A 16,360-nucleotide genomic window follows, 5' to 3' on the forward strand; every position below is an offset into this window, starting at 1 on the left:
TAATGTATATTGTATATTAAAGATTCAGTGGTAAAGAAACTTAATTTTGTTAAACCCAGCATTTCTCAAACTTTTTGACCACATAACGCTATTAACATGAAGCACCTATTAATAAATATTCCAAGGAAGATATACATCATAGATCACAATGAACAGACTTTAGGAAACACTGACAGGGCTATTTTATTATCTTCTGAACATCTTTCTGAGAGCTGTCCCTACAACCAAGAAAATGAAGCAGAATGGAGAAATCTGTGGTGTGTACAGTTTGTGTACTATCAGGAGAAAAATACACCTGGAGGTACTTCTGGTGGCATGAATATGAATACTTTTTATTCCCTTCTCTGTACCTTTCTATGTTTTCCATAGTGCACATATATTACTATTTAGATATGACAAATTTTATACAGTAGGCTTAGTAGCATTTTTCTCCCCATCTTGTTTTGGTAAGCTTTGAGACTGTGTTTTTATGTATGCACATGTGTATACGAGGGGGTGGAGGTACTGGGGTGAGGCATAAGGCTGAGATAACTCTGGCTGCATGTATTACCTCTGTCTAGATGGGTGGGTGCCTGATTACCTACTCTGGATGAGTTTCAAGCTCTTCTACAGGTTACTCTTTGCACCTGCCCAGAGAACCTATGAATGGCATAGCTGTACTGCTGACATTTCTTTATGGGAGGCTGGTCATTAGGTCTGACCCTCTCTGCCAGAGCCGAGTTGTTACACCATTGTGTTTATGGGCTCCCCCAGGCCTGAACTAGATCCCTGCTCTTCTTCCTCCTTGCTGCAGCAAGAAAGGCTTTGCTATATATGTCCCAAATTTGGGGGCCAAAGAGAAGAAGGGAAAGGTGAGGAATGAAGTTGTTTCCCTGCCCAAGTGCAAAATGCAGCCCTTTAGGAGAGATTCTAGACCGTGGGGAAACCAGTTATGGCAAAGTTGTGTGGCAAGGTACAAGAGCAGGGGCCTAGAGTGTTTCTTCTGGGGTGGGCGCTCCGAGGGTAGGTTAGAGGAGCTTCTGCGACTGTAGGGGCATGATCTGGACCACTATTGAGCAAGAATTGGGATTATAAGCCAGTGAATGTGGAGCCAAGCTGTGACCACAGGACAGTTAGTCTCAAGAGCTTTCTGCCTTCCTGTTCACACTTGCTCCCCTCCTCTCACCCTGCCAACCACTGCTGAACTGCCTTGCACCCTTCTTCATTTTTTAAAAAAAAATAATTAATTAATTTTTTTCAGTTTTTTGTTTTAACATCTTTATTGGAGTATAATTGCTTTACAATGGTGTGTTAGTTTCTGCTTCATAACAAAGTGAATCAGTTGTACATATACATATATCCCCATATCTCTTCCCTCTTGCGTCTCCCTCCCTCCCACCCTCCATATCCCACCCCTCTAGGTGGTCACAAAGCACCGAGCTGATCTCCCTGTGCTATGAGGCTGCTTCCCACTAGCTATCTCTTTTTACATTTGGTAGTGTATATATGCCCATGCCACTCTCTCACTTTGTCCCAGCTTACCCTTCCTCCTCCCCATGTCCTCAAGTCCATTCTTTAGTAGGTCTGCGTCTTTGTTCCCGTCTTGCCCCTAGGTTCTTCATGACCATTTTTTTTGTTGTTTTTTGTTTTTAGATTTCATATGTATGTGTTAGCATATGGTATTTGTTTTTCTCTTTCTGACTTACTTCACTCTGTATGACAGACTCTAAGTCCATCCACCTCACTACAAATAACTCAATTTCATTTCTTTTTATGGCTGAGTAATATTTCATTGTATATATGTGCCAAATCTTCTTTATCCGTTCATCTGTCGATGGACACTTAGGTTACTTCCATGTCCTGGCTATTGTAAATAGAGCTGCAATGAACATTGTGGTACATGACTCTTTTTGACCTATGGTTTTCTCAGGGTATATGCCCAGTAGTGGGATTGCTGGGTCGTATGGTAGTTCTATTTTTAGTTTTTTAAGGAACCTCCATACTGTTCTCCATAGTGGCTGTATCAATTTACATTCCTACCAGCAGTGCAAGAGGGTTCCCTTTCCTCCACACCCTCTCCAGCATTTATTGTTTCTAGATTTTTTGATGATGGCCATTCTGACCGGTGTGAGATGATATCTCATTGTAGTTTTGATTTGCATTTCTCTAATGATTAATGATGTTGAGCATACTTTCATGTGTTTGTTGGCAATCTGTATATCTTTGGAGAAATGTCTATTTAGGTCTCTGCCCATTTTTGGACTGGGTTGTTTGTTTTTTTGATATTGAGCTTCATGAGCTGCTTGTACATTTTTGAGATTAATCCTTTGTCAGTTGTTTCATTTGCAAATATTTTCTCCCACTTTGAGAGTTGTCTTTTCATCTTGTTTATGGTTTCCTTTGCTGTGCAAAAGCTTTTAAGTTTCATTAGGTCCCATTTGTTTATTTTTGTTTTTATTTCCATTTCTCTAGGAGGTGAGTCAAAAAGGTTGTTGCTGTGATTTATGTCATAGAGTGTTCTGCCTATGTTTTCCTCAAAGAGTTTGATAGTGTCTGGCCTTACATTTAGGTCTTTAATCCATTTTGAGGTTTTTTTTGTGTATGGTGTTAGGGAGTTAGTCAGCACCCTTCTTCTTATCCTGGGTCTTTTCATCACTTTAAAATTTTTTGTATCAATGACCTAATCGAGCATGTGATGAAAGCTGAGGGCTTTTCTTCAGAAAAGTACACCTACATGCATTTAAATGTTTCCTATCACTTCTCAAAGAAACAAGAATAAGGAGTCTGATGTTGAAATGGAAGCTTTGCTTCTACATCCAGAGTTCACAGATCTTGAAAGTTCATCATCAGCTTACTAAGGGTTCATGAGTTCCTGAGTTATAAATTCTACCATAAAGCCCTGCTCCCATCTGAAGGTTTAGATTGAAAATGGTCTATTGAAGGTATGGAACAGACATAGCTTCAGATTTCACCTGGACCCTCTTAATAGAGAAATGATGGGCTTTAAAATTCAAGACAATTAAACTTGAGTAGTGCGGTTCCAGGCTTTGAGGCATGCAGTTGGGGAAAGAAGTCTTAGGGGCCCGTTTGGCAACCCCCGAATCACAGATTAAACTCCTTGTGTGGATAAGCCTGGGTGGCTCTTAGAATATTCAGTTGCTTATCTGGAGAGCTAATATATGCCTAAGTCCATGGCAAGGAATCCGGAGTCAGACTGAAATTGTGTGGCATTGAGTCTGGAGTCCTTCAGTGGCCCTTTATCTGGAGCATGGAAGTCTTCAGTTACCTTAGTTGTCATTATAATGGGGTTCACTGATATCAATATTAAGAGTGAAATTTCTTAGTTTTTACAAAAAAATTATTATTTTAGACAAGATGCTTTTCTTTCATAGAAATCATACATCATTAAAAAGAAATCATATATTCCTTGTTGTGCTTAAGGAGTACAAGTCAAATTTCATAGGTGTCTTCCACCAAATATCTCCCATCCCACCTGCAAAATCTCTATTTCTATCATTCTTTGATTTAAATCTTTGAAGGTTGCTAAGAAAAATGCAAATGCTATTGGAGGAGTTTAGCTTTCTATGGCTATTATCATTCAGGAGTTTCTTAATCTAGATTAGTTTATTAGATTGACTACAGACAGGGACAGGAGACACAAGTCAAAAAGCTAGGAGGCTGGAAGAAAAAGGACAAGAAAATTCACAAACCATATCATTTTTCTGAGGTTTTGAAGTGTGGGAGGTTAGGGCTAAAAAGACTTGCAAGGACATCTGAATTTAGACTAGAGCTCTGCATCAGCACTGTATGTACATGGGAGAATAGTGGGGAGGTATCGAGTGGAAGTTCTCAGTAAATGGAGCAAGTAGGCTTAAGGGAGAGTTTGGGAAATCAGCTTAGTACTTGTTGTCTCACAGGCATGTCAAGGATTCTCCTGGGGCTGGTGATCAGAAGGGGAAGTTTATTCTCATTGCCACTTAAAGATTCTTCTTTGACTTCGGCATTATTGTTTTAATTTTCTGTGTGAAGCTTCAGGCTTGGGGAAGTTTGATGCCTTTGACTAGTTGTCATTTTAATTTTTAGCAGTGTCAGAAATGGAAATGAATTAAGGGTACAGACCATTGTGTATATGTTCTTTTCTATTTAAATTGCTTTCCTCCCCCCACACCCCCAAAGAGGTATTTTTTAGATTAAATTTTCCTCAGTTTTGTTGAGAAATAATTGATATACATCATTGTATAATTTTAAGGTGTGCAGCACGATGGCTTGATTTACATATATTGTAAAATGATTACCACAATGTACTCAGTTAACATCCATCATTTCATATAGACAATAAAAAGAAAAGGAACAAATAATTTCTCCCTGTGCTGAGAACTCTTAGGATTTACTCTCTTATATTAACTGTAGTCATTATGATGTATGTTACATCCTTAGTACTAATTTGTCTTACAACTGGAAGTTTGTACATTTTGACCACCTTCCTTCAAATTCCCCTCACCCTAAACCCCTGCCTCTGGTAACCACAAAACCAATCTCTTTATCTATGAGCTTGGTTGCTTCTTATTTTGTTTTGTTTTAGACTCCACATATAAGTGAGATCATATTGTATTTGTCTTCCTCTGTCTGACTTATTTCACCTAGCATATAATGCCCTCAGGGTCCATCCATGTTGTAGCAAATGGTAGAATTTCCTTGTTTTTTTTTTTTTTTAATGGCTGAATAGTGTTCCATTGTGTAATTATACCACATTTTCTTCATCCAGTCATCCATCAGTAGACACTTAGTTGTTTCTGTGTCTTAGCTATTGTAAATAATGCTGCTATGAACAAGGGGGTGCAGCTATTTTTTCAAGTTAGTGTTTTTATTTCCTTAGGATATATTCCCAGAAGTGGAATCACTGGATCATATGGTAGTTCTATTTTTAGTTTTTTGAGGAACTTCCATACTGTTTTCCACAGTGGCTGTACCAATTTACAATCCCACCAACCGTGCACAAGGACTCCTGTTTCTCCAGTTGATGCAAGCATTTGTTATCTCTTGTGATGATGGCCATTCTAACAGGCATGAGGTGATACCTCACTGTGGTTTTAATTTATACTTCTCTGATGACTAGTGATATTGAGCATATTTTCATGTACATGTTGGCCATTCACACATCTTCTTTGGAAAAATGTCTATTCAAGTCCTTTGCTCATTTTAATTGGATTATTTGTTATTTTGCTATTGAGTGATATGAATTCTTTATATATTTTGAATATTAACCCCTTATCAGATATATGATTTATAAATATTTTTCCCAGTCTATAGGTTGTCTTTTCACTTTGTTGGTGCTTTCTTTTCCTGGGCAGAAACTTTTTAGGTTTATATAGTTCCACTTGTTTATTTTTGATTTTGTTGCTTTTGTTTCAGATGTGATGTCCAAAAAATCATTACCAAGATCTATGTCAAGGAGATTTTTTCCTATGTTTTCTTCTCAGAGTTTCATGTTTTCAGATCTTAGGTTTAAGTCACTTAATTCATTCATTTAATTCATTTGGAGTTAATTTTTGTGAGTGGTATAAGATATGAATCAAGTTTTATTATTGTACATGTGAATATCCAATATTCCCAGCACTATTTACTGAAGAGACTGTCTTTTCTCCATTGAGTATTCTTGGGTCTGCTGTCAAATATTAGTTGACTGTATATGCTTGATTTTATTTTTGGGTTCTTGATTCTGTTCCATTGCTCTATTTATTTTTATTCCAGTACCATACTATTTTAATTACTATAGCTTTATAGTATAGCTTAAAAACAATACCTCCCATGTTGTTCTTCTTTCTCAGGATTTCTTTGGTTATTTGGGGTATTTTGTGGTTCCATATAAATTTTAGGAGTGTTTTTTTCTAATTCTGTAAAAAATACCTTGGAATCTTGATAGGAGTTGCACTGAATCTATAGATGGTTTTTGGTACTATTGACATTTTAGCAGTATTCTTCCAATCCATGAACACAGGATACCTTTCTATTTATTTGTGCCTTCTTCAATTTTTTTCATCAATGTCTTGTAGTTTTCATCAATGTCTTGTAGTTTCACCTTCTTGTTTAAATGTATTCCTTGTTTATATTTTTTCCTTTTTCTTTGATGCTGTTATAAATGAGATTGATTTCTTTATTTCTTTTTCAGAAAATTTATTCTTAGTATATGGAGACACTACTGATATTTATATGTTAATTTTGTATCCTGCAACTTTACTGAATTCATTGGTTAGTTCCAACAGTTCTTTGGTTGAAATTTTGGTTAAAAATTCCTGAGTAAGAGATGAAATAAATAATGCCAATTTATTATCCTAAATTGGGTCCAGGTTTTTGTAGATATGAAGAGTAGGAGGAGGAAGCATAAAATGAGATGCTAGGCCTAGATCTTGATAATCCTAAGCCATGTGTCTGGTCCAGGATGGACCATGTTTTTGTGTTTATTATATTTATATGTGGTAGATTATTTTCAAAGATAACTGCAGAAATTCCTCCTATGTGCCTTTGCAGCATGATTTTGCCACTCCTCAAATCAGAAGGTAGAGCATATTTTCCCTCTCCCTTGAGCCAGGACTGATCTTATGATTTGCTTTGACCAGTAAATTGAATGTGGCACAGTAACGCTATGTGACCTCTAAGGCTAAATTTTAAGAGACCTCACAATTTTTGCTTTCACTCTTGGAACCTTAAGAGCTCCATGTTCTGAAGAGGTCTAGTCTATCCTATTGAAGGATGAGAAGTCTTGCAAAGGAGGCATGACAGATGACAGCCAGCACCAACTTTCAGACAAGCTATCAGAAACTGTAGCCATATGATGATTATGACCAGCAAAAATAAAACCATCCAGATTAACAACCCACAGAATTGAGAATGGTACTAAGTATTGGTTTGCATGTCTAAATTTTGGGGTGGTTTGTTGCACAACAATAAAGAACAAAAACATCATACAGTATTTATATAACAATACTATGAGTGAACATTTATATAATGTTTTATAGTTGGCACAGGTTTTTCACATAAAATCTTATTTCACTGGATCCACAGACAACCTTGTTTTCCAACTCTCTAGAGTAGCTGTGGGAGTTTCCTGTTCTGTTTTAAGTTTTAAATATTATATAAAATGTGCATAATATTCACCCATATTATAGATGAAGAGGCTGAGGTGTAGAAAGAGTCCAGGATTCATCCACAATCATAGAGATGATAAGTGAGCAGGAGAGGCTCAAGTAGAAGTTGCCTCCCTTCAGATCTGCTCTTTGCTTTATACTGGGTTGTATACATTATATTTTCTCTCTTGAGAAGACACATGGATGGCTGGTAAAAGCCAGGGGAATGATCCCAGCTCTGACAGTTCCCAGAACACATTACAGTGATAGTGGCTATGGAGCAAGGAAAGCAGCTTTGCCAGTGATGTCAGCCACTACATGGATGAGGAATCCTCTGTGAGCACAGAAATCTCTCTTTGACTGCCATGCCAACAGATCTCCTATAGCCTCTAATAAAATCTCAGCCCAGCCTGCAGGGGTTCATTAATTGGTGTGCAGCTATGACATGTTTTTGTAATTGTTAGTTTAAAAAATAAAGTATACCCTAACTTACCACAATTCTAAATTAACACAGGAGAACTGCACCGCCCTGTGGAAATGAAGGGGGGCGGAGCTCTTGTCCATTATTTCTCAGGTAATAACCACGTCAACTAAAATAATTATTTTTCCACACCCACCTCACTGTCTTTCAGTTTAGGTCCTCATTTCTCACCTAGATTGCTGTGACAGCTTCCCAGCTGGTATTCATGCTTTAACACAAATCTCTTTCCCCTTCCAACCACATTGCACATTGGCACCAATTTTGTGTCCTGGAGCCATCAAACTTCTAGGCTTATGAATGTAAGCTCCATTGTAAGAGTATTTGTCATTACTTAAAGTCTTGAAGAATTGTAGAACTTATCATTTGTTGAATTAATATGAAAGCCACCATACCATAAGCACTCATTATCTGATTCTAAATTTTGCCTCATCTCCCAGTTTATGCTCAAGGTAAATTGAGCAACATCTACTTCTATGGAAGGAAGCATTGAAATTTCTTTTATCCTCCATGCCTTTGCTCATAATTCTGCCTTTGTCTGAAACTTTCCCCTTTATTGTCTACTTCTTTACCAGTCTAACTTCTACCCATAGTCTAATATGAAGCTTACATGGCAACTCCATTGAGAAACCTTGCCTGTTATCTTCATTTCTCTGTGTAGACCCTCTCTCATAATATATTATGAGTCTATAATAGAGATGCGTCTCAAGTAGTTAGATATGTAAAGGCTATATAAGCAAGGATTCTGCATGAGGAAGGCCAGTATGGGTATAAAGACCAAATTTGAAGTCTACTGATTTAAACTTTTCATTTACATTTATATAACATTGAGCTGGAAGTAAGAGGTGAGGTTGAGTACATGGTGGAGAGAAGAGGTGGGGTGTGGGGTTGAAATCCATTTCCTAAGGTCAAGCAATTAGGTAAAGGGAGAGGTACTAGATGAGACTGTAGATCATTTGCCTGTTAAACTAGGGTATTTTCATATCAGTCTAAGCTGATTATTTGTGTGAAAGTGATTAAAACTAATCATTAACCTTTCCAAGTAAAGAACTACATATTTTCCATGTAAAAATATAAAAGAATCTGTCTTCACAGCATTATTGGATAAACCAACTGAAGTTCATTAACTATTAGATAACCAGAAATTCAATCAAGCAATTTATACTTGTCACTTAATCAATGAGTTGTTTGGCTACACAGCCTAAATAGTCCAGTCACGTGGGTGTTGTGTAGACAGACACAGCCTGGCTTTCTCTCAGGTGGTAATCTAGCAAACAAACAAACAAACAAACCCAAGGGAACCCTGTGCACACAGGCTGGTTGCCTCACATTTCCCACCAACTGAAGCTGATTAAATTAATAAATTTGACCAAACAAATTAACTAGTGGATCTAAATCGCAAGAAAAAAGGAGTCATTTCCTAAATGACCTGAATACATTCTTGGTATAAATTACTAGATTAGTTAATTAATAAATTCCAAGTCTTTGTTGGTTTGCAACTTCATTCATTCATTTATTGAATTTTTTTAACTGCTTTTTCTGTATTAGACATCGAGAAACAATGATGAGTAAAATATGCTTCTTCCAACATAAAAGAGAGGCAGAGTATCTTGGAGTAGATATTTTCAAGTTGATTCTTTTGAGCATTTCTTAGATCAAAATCCTGGAAATTGAAAGAGAAAGAAAGGGGAAGAGAATCATCTTTTGTCAAACCTGATTACACCTACCTGGTGATTTTACATACAGCAGCTTTGGCCTTGGGTGACAGACGGTTGAAAACAAGTGACTCACGTGGGTGTCGTACACATCTTTAGATAGCAGCTGTGTTCCCTTCCGATGTAGCAGACAAATTAGATAATAACTTCTTACATTTACCCCAGTTCTTTTCACAGTGTTTCGCATATATTATCTCATCTGACCTTCATCTTCACCCTAAGAGAGACAGGACAAGCATCACTATTTCAGTCGTAAAGATAAGAAAATCAAGGCCTAGAAAGTTTAACTGATTTTCCAAAGCCACATAACTTAGTGTCATGGTCAGCTTTCCTTTTAAAGGTGTGGTCATCCTTACATTGAAACACTTTTACTAAATGGAGCCAATTTCTTGGTTGAACAATTTCATAGACATTATCTCAACTTATTTAAGGTAGTGATGGTGAAATAGGCTACAACCTCTTTGTTGATGCTGAATAGAGGTTGTATCAATATTTTTTTTTTGGGCAATCTTCTGTGATGCCCTCCTTTCTCTTCCTATCTTTTACTCAACTGAGACAGGCTGGGACCTGGGACGTGAGACCATTTGCTGTAGTGCTTGCATCTGGACAAATGTCTTCTAGAGCAACAAAATACAAAGAAACTATAAGCGACTAAAAATAACTGGGTGCATGAGGAGTTGGGGCAAATTATGAACAACAAGATACAAAAAGACCAAAAACCAAACTGCCACTTCTCAAGAGCTGGGAGCAAAATCAGGGTTTGGGGAGCAAAAGCAGGGTACTGCACATGCTCCCTGAACACAACACCACCAAAGGGGTGGGCAAACCACCTAAGCTGTCCCTCTGGCCTCACCCCTGGACCCACCCCTATCCTCACCCCATATAAGAAACCAGCTTGCCCCCCCTCGAGGAACAAGCAAGGGAAAATTTTACTTATTTTTGCTCCCCCCTGCTGCAGCAGGAACCCCAATAAAGCCTTGCCTGGATTTTTTATCTGGCCTTTTATCAATTTGTATTGATTAAGGAAGGCCAAGAACCCTGGTGGGTAACACAACCACTAAAGCCTATGGCAGGTCCTTGGTGAGCCATGAAACCATGTCTGGTTTCTCAAATATACCTTGCTCAGCACCTTCTCTGAAATCCTTTAGCATTGCAAAGAGGAACAGTTTTTGAATAGTTGATTGATTGATTTTTAGATTTATTAATTAAGATGCTATGCTGGGTCTTGAGGTGAAGAAGGAAGAGTTATGTCTGTTACCTTTTCGGCAAGGCAGGGAGAGTCAGGCACCCTGCTGCCGCAGGGTCTGGGGTATGCTTTGTTGGAGTTCCTAACACAATGGGGACTCTAAAGGGGAAAGACCTGTACTGCATAGGGAGTGAAGAATATAAAGGCATTCAACAATTTGGTTATGTACTTCTTAGGCTACTGTCTAATATTTCACTTGCCTCACTTTTAAAATTCCAACTAGAATGCTTCAAGCTGGAAGGATTTCCAACCAGGGAAGTGTGCTGGGCCTACTGGCTAGGGCAAGCATAGGAGAGGACAAATTATTCAACACAGAATAAAGTAAGCAACAGCTATCTACCTCCTAAAGGATAAACCTAACTGGGAGAGGAACAGTTATCAAAGGCAGCAATTCTGAGTTTTCCACAAGAGTTCCTTTGAAGGGAACAGCATTTGTTTGAATGGTTAAGTCCCAACATATTTATAGAAATCATTCACATTGTCATCTTTTATATGACTACAATCCTGTGCCAGATTCTCATATTTGTTGAGGATGAGGATGGGGTAAGAAGGGGAGTGGGGGTAGGCAGAAAAATATATAAAAAAGAAAATGCATAGTCCCTGGCCTTTCATTTTAATTTGGAGACAGGTATATGCAAGGGATATAGTTAAATAACAGTGAAAGTTAGGATATGACTTAGGGCTAAAGAGTCATGAGGAATTCTATTAAACTGGGAAATCAAACTGACATATTTGGGGAAAGCTTCACAGAGAAGGTTGAACTGATTGGACATTGAAGAAGAGGTTGAATTTGGCCTGTCAAGAAGTCAGGGGAAGGTGTTAAGGAGCATCCACACTCACCCAGCAACCATGGTAAACCAGAACCCCGCCCTTGTAAACAAGGCAGTTTCCTTGTTTCTATGTTCCTATATAATATATAGTTTTTCCTTCTCTGTGACCCTAAATGACAGTCTTATGCTCATTAGCACCAGTTGAGTCAATCAGTCCAGTTATGTGGGACATAGAAGACCCTGTGTCTGCCCTCACAGTATTTACTATATAATTTAGTCAGAAAATGTGAGGGTAAGAGAAGGAAGGAAATGCTTCTAAGGACAAAGTGATTTGAGGGGTTTGGGGAGAGAGGCTATCTACAGGGATTAACATCATAGGTAATTCCCTGTCCTATTTATCACAGCAGATGTGGGTTTGGCCTCAAGTTGTAAATTGCCTGAAAGATGCTTCCCGTTGTCATTCTCTGTGGTTGTCCTCTTTAAGGTTAGGAACAACTGTTCTCTACCCCACCCACATACTGGAAAACAGTTGTAATTTATGTGGATAACTTTAATTAAGAAAAATATTAAAAAAAAAAAGAAAAGAAAAATATTAGTTCAGCCTCAGAGGCTGCCTGGTTTAGGAGAAAGAAGATGGATGGACAATATATCCAGAGACCTGATTTGCCAATACAAGTTGTGTGATTTTAGGCAAGGTCCTTGAACTTGGAACTTATCTGTGCACAGTGGGAATAGCAATACTTGCCTACTTATCTCCTGGGACTATCATAAGGGCAAAATGTGGTCATAGTTAAGGCACATATAAAACACTATACATGCTACAGGAAAATTTAACCTCAATTGACCAAAGCATGGAACAACTAGAAGCATTTATTTTCTTCCTTGGCCATGCACTTAAGGAAGAAGAGTGGGTTAGCGGGTAAGTGGATAGGAGAAAAATAACAAGGTTTTTATCCTCTGTTCTTAGCTACACACTTGACATACTATAAAAAAATGTATGCTTCCATTTCCAACCATACATATTTTGACATTTTCCATTTGCAAAGTGAAAATGGTAACTGACACTTATTGAGGAGAAGAAACACCACATTTATAAATTAAAGGAAAGATTCTTCAAAAGCAACGGTGATTCATATTTATTAAGCACATAATAAGTGCCCAGATTTATGCTACAAACTGGAATGTGCACAAAAAAGTTTCTTTTAAAAAATAAAGAACAAGAATAAACAACAGTTTAGTTTCTAAACTTGCAATCAATTTTGCAAAATAACAATAGAAACAGCAACAATAATAATCTTACAAACTCTATGCAATGCCTATAATTCTTGTTCCTTTTACTAAATTATATGTGCTAAAATTTTGTAACTTAAGTTTGCTATCCAAACTCTCCATGAATATTCAACTAGAAAAGAAAAATACAGTGATTATTTTACTCTTGGTGGTAGCAAATTGTTATATTTGGAGGATACATTGGATATTTGTAAACAATGATAATATGGAGACAAATATGGTAAAATTAGTTTTGTTGAGAATAGAAGGACTATTATTAAAATGGCAGTTTTCTAGAAAATTAATCTAAGATATGTAGTAAATAAATGGAAAATTGACTCCATTTCAGTAGCTTTAGCTGTCACCCATAAATGGCAACTTCTCATTTTCTAGCATCACAGGATTAAAGCTTATAAAGATTTTTAGCCTCCCTTGTACCCTCACATTCAATATCTATACCCGTGTCTTTGAAACATCAGTAATAGTAATCCTTACCTTTTTGTTTCAACTTCTATGACTTTAGGTACTATATAAGTTCTCTTAGCTTCAAGTTGTCTATGAATAACATTGAGATAATGATTAGCTTACTATTTTTGCAAGAATTAACATGAAATTATGTATACGTAGCCATTCCTGACATATTATAAACATGTGATGGGCATTCAAATATATTAGCTATTTTTATTCTACCTTATACACACATTATTGAGACAGCCTCTTACTGCTCTGTCTTGTTTGAGTCTTTCATCATCAGTACATCCTGACCCCTCCCACCAGATGAACATTTCTAAGTTAATGCTTTGCTCATATGATCTGCCTGTTTAGAAAACTTCTCTGCATTGCTTTCAGGATGAGTGTTAGTATTTTTTGGAGTCATTAATAATGTACCCTTAGCATATTTAGCTAGCCTTACTTTTTAAGAATCCCTTGGGACTTCCCTGGTGGTCCAGTGGGTAAGACTCTACGCTCCCAGTGCAGGGGGCCCAGGTTTGATCCCTTGTGGGGTAACTAGATCCCGCATGCATGGCACAACTAAGAAGTCTGCGTGCTACAACTAAAAGATCCCGCATGCCGAAACGAAGATTTTCCACTACTTTTCCACTACTATCTACCTTTTTTCCCAGTAGCCTCTGCTTTCTTGGGTTCATCTCATTTCCCTTTTCAGAGAATTTACGGTTCATCAGGAGGTTCCTAAAAGACACAGACCTTTTAAGAATCAAAGGAGTCAAATTCTGTGGCCACAGAAGTATTCAGGACCTCCTGACTAGTTTTAAGGGACTTGGAAACTGTTCATATACCAGAAGCCCCAGGTGTTCAGGGGGAAATGCTTTTCAGACATTAAAAGTTCTCTGAGGGTTTTTTTTTTTTAAATTTCCTCCTTCTGCTTTCCTTTTGGAAAGAGTATATTTAGTAGAGACATCATCAGATGGGAGGTTTCCACAGAGATTTAAATAAAGAGATGGCATGCTTTAGGAAGTGCAGAGTAGAGAAAGGATTGAGGATAAGAGTAAGCATGGTCTATATCAGAGCAGGTCATATGTTGTGGTCTCCTCATGGTCAGTTTGCAGTTCCACACTATAGCACCACAATCCCTGCTCTGGCTACTCACTCCACACACACTGGAAAGAGTTGGAGAGGCCAATACCATGCAGGGCCACCACCTGTGGAAGTTCTCTGCCATCCAAAACCAACATAAAGCCATAGCTGACAAAATTTACCCTCAAAATGCCTCAACCAGGTACATCTCCTCTCCTTCAAAATCCACATTTCCCGTCTTGCTGAATAATGCCAATATCTACTGCATCTCCTTCATCAGGAACCTGGTAGGACTCCTTCCTTTCCTCATACCCCATGGCTAACTGTTCACCTTAATGCTCCTCTCTTCTGTTCACTTATTTCAATTCTCAGTACAAGCAACTTAGGCCATCTGATACTTCCAATCATTTTGATTTAGAGTACTGCAAGAATGGGGATGGAGGTGGGAACTGGAAACATAATTACCTTGCACCACCTTCTTCACATCCTTTATCTCCCTGAGTTCTCAGACAAGTCTATGAAGAAGGCACTAGAATCTCCAATTCTGTGATTGTAATGATAATGGGACTAATTCTTACTAAGCATTAATCATGTGCTCGGCACTGTGCATCATTTTACACTTATTCCTCCTACTTTATTTCTTGCCCCCTTTACATTGCTGTCACACTGAGTCTTAAATTCAATTTTTGTGTGGTTTTCCCTCATCTTCTTTCCTACACCCTCATTACATGGAAGGCAAGGGGTTCCTTCCATAATCTGGCTTCTAACCAGAAGCCACCTTCCCCCTTTTGCTGCTACTCCCCAAAGCCAAGGGCACCTTCCTTTTCCTTCCCTTTTCTCTATACCCACTATATTAACCTCTTACTTTCTTTAATATTTTTGCTTTTGTCCATTTCGTCACAGGAGTCGTCTCCCAACCTATTTTAGTTTCTCGTATAGACCTGTTATTTGTTCTGCCTGGCAGAAATTTCTTGCTTTAGTGTCGGCACTCTGATTTTTTTTTTTTTTTTTTTTTTTTGAGGAACTGCCTATCTCTCAGTGGGAGCAGTCTGAATAAGAGTCTACGGTGATCTGCTCTCCCTGGAAAGGGGGTGGGCATAGCACTGAGGTTCAGCAAACAAGACTCTCTGGAATTTGTCTTCAAGTGGAATGATACAAGGACCAGGAAAGATTGAAGCTGGTTATTCTGATGATTCCTGCTTCTCAAATTCCAGGAATAGACTTTGCTCTTAGCTTTCTGAGGCCTATTTTTGATCTCCTGAGGCTTCCCAAAGCCATTCAAGTAATCTAACCCCTCCCTCCTTGTGCTTAAGTAAGCCAGAATTCACTTCTGCTGTTTACAAAGAACTCTGATCAACACAGTGTCCTCCTTTTAGTGAAACCCACGTTCTCTGCTTGTCCTATAGCCAAATAACATTCTGATTGGGCTCAGTCCCGTTCACCCTCATGTTCTATTGTTATTCTGCCCCTAGAGAATGCCCTACATGAGGGCCCAGACAGTGCCAAAGCAGCAGGCCTAAGATTGCCCTTTCTCCAGTTTATTTACATAGAACACTAGAGCCAGAGCGGCCATTGGAAACTTCTGTGCTTTTCAACCAGTGCTTTTCACCCTGCGTCGTGAGTCCCTAGATCCCTCAGTGGTATCTCAGGTGCTAACTCCACTGTCTCTTCACAGACCACATTCCTAGATGTGCTTACATCAGTCATGCTGAAGGGATTCAGAACCTTGGAAATGAAACAAAATCTAATGGCCACTTATTTTTTTGAATTTTATTTTATTTATTTATTTTTTACAACAGTTTCTTATTAGTTATCTATTTCATACATATTAGTGTATATATGTCAATCACAATCTCCCAATTCACCCCGTCCCCCCGCTTTCCCCCACTGGTGTCCATATGTTGGTTCTCTAAATCTGTGTCTCTATTTCTGCCTTGCAAACTGGTTCATCTGTACCATTTTTCTAGATTCCACATATATGCATTAATATATGATATTTGTTTTTCTCTTTCTGACTTACTTCTCTCCGTATGAGAGTCTCTAGGTCTGTCCACGTCTCTACAAATGATCCAATTTTGTTCCTTTCTAGGGCTGAGTAATATTCCATTGTATAGATGTATCACAGCTTCTTTATCCATTCATCTGTCGATGTGCAATTAGGTTGTTCCATGACTGGCTATCGTAAATAGTGCTGCAGTGAACATTGGGGTGCATGTGTTTTTTTGAATTATGGTTTTCTCTGG

The sequence above is a fragment of the Balaenoptera acutorostrata genome, chromosome 13 (genome assembly GCF_949987535.1).
Source record: "Balaenoptera acutorostrata chromosome 13, mBalAcu1.1, whole genome shotgun sequence".
In the NCBI taxonomy this organism is placed as follows: Eukaryota; Metazoa; Chordata; class Mammalia; order Artiodactyla; family Balaenopteridae; genus Balaenoptera; species Balaenoptera acutorostrata.